This window comes from Gekko japonicus, unplaced genomic scaffold (assembly GCF_001447785.1).
Source record: "Gekko japonicus isolate JY-2015 unplaced genomic scaffold, Gekko_japonicus_V1.1 scaffold487, whole genome shotgun sequence".
NCBI classification, from domain to species: Eukaryota; Metazoa; Chordata; class Lepidosauria; order Squamata; family Gekkonidae; genus Gekko; species Gekko japonicus.
The window spans coordinates 460395-461905 of NW_015177021.1; positions in this window are offsets into that span (position 1 = coordinate 460395).

A 1511-nucleotide genomic window follows, 5' to 3' on the forward strand; every position below is an offset into this window, starting at 1 on the left:
TAACTACCAGAGCATATCTGGTCCACAGGACCTGGGACATAACCTTAAACAATGTATCCTTTAGGAGGGTTCTGGTTAAGATGGCCATGGAATAACAACTTGCAGGAGAGGCTCCTGCTTATTTTATTTCAACAGCTGCTTTCAGATATCTAGCCTGCTCAACTGCCAGAAACAAAACTTGGGAAAGTCTGGCATCTAAGCTGAGTGATTTAATTGTCTGGAGGAGTTGCTTTTCAGGCTTAATCAGCACAAACTATTTAACATACACTGGGTGATGGCAGTGTCTGGGCAAGAAAAAATAATCCTGTGGAAAAACTCTGTTCACAAAGAGGTAGAAGACAGCCCAAGCTATCATAATTAACTGGAGAAGATAATAGAGGCACTTGGAAGCCTTAGTGAAATAGTCCACAGAGCTAATTATGGGAAAGAAAAAAAGAAATGAGAAGAAAAAAAAACAGCCAAGCAGCTGCGCAAAGACAACAACTTGCAAGTGAAAGAATCAGTGAGTGACTTTTCTAAATGTTTCTCCCCTAATAAATACAAGGCTCTAGACCCAGACAGTGAGCCAGACTCCCAGTTATCCATAAATCTTCACCCCCATGAAGATGACAAACATATAACGGAGACTAGATTAGCAGCTTCAGGTTGTGAGTTAGTTCATCTCCCTCAGAGATGGAATACAATTCCTCTTAGAGGAGGTGGAATGAGCAAGACCCACAAAGAGATTTTCTGCTCAAGTATATCATTGCCTTCTTACCAACGAAACTGTTGTGGCTATTTTACAACAATTAAACAGTATTGCTGGTAAACTTGATCCCCTTAGGCAACACATCAACTGCTCAGTATTGGGGACTCTGCCTAAAAGAAATCATAAACCTCCTGACCTCTGCCGTTTTCCTCTGCAAGGGTAAGGAACAGTGAGGAAGGTATACAGCTGGGGTGCAGACTGCAAAACCATCAAATTGCATTATTTATCAAACAAAATTTTGTGAGCCAGGGGGGTTGGGCAAATAAAAGAGCAATCCTCTACGCCCTGAACCAACTCCTGCATGTAGAAATGTGTCATATTGACCTTGAGAGAGTTGAAAAAATTTCAAATACACCTTCTGGGAGGAGAGTTCTTCTAATTTTAGGCACCCAATAATTCCTTCAATTTTTTTGAAAATGAGGTTTTTATTTTCCTTTGGAATCTTCTCTGCCAAAATCTTAATTGATGAAACTATTCAGGCATTAATTCCAGGGACTATATGTGGAAAACCTCCTACCTTAGGACATGAAAATGAACCTCCTCCTGACACTATTGGCAATGATTCTAGCTTACTCCAAAATGCGGAAAGGAGATTGCCTAAATTACAAATTAGTTCAAGTATGTCTAAGGTGCCAGGAAAATTAGAACAGCTGTATTCTGTAAATTCTGTTAGAATATCTTCTTTGGAAGAACAAAGAAATGATTTTTCTACACTGGAGAAATTGAAGAACTCACGACAGCTCATTCGCAGTACAGCTGAACC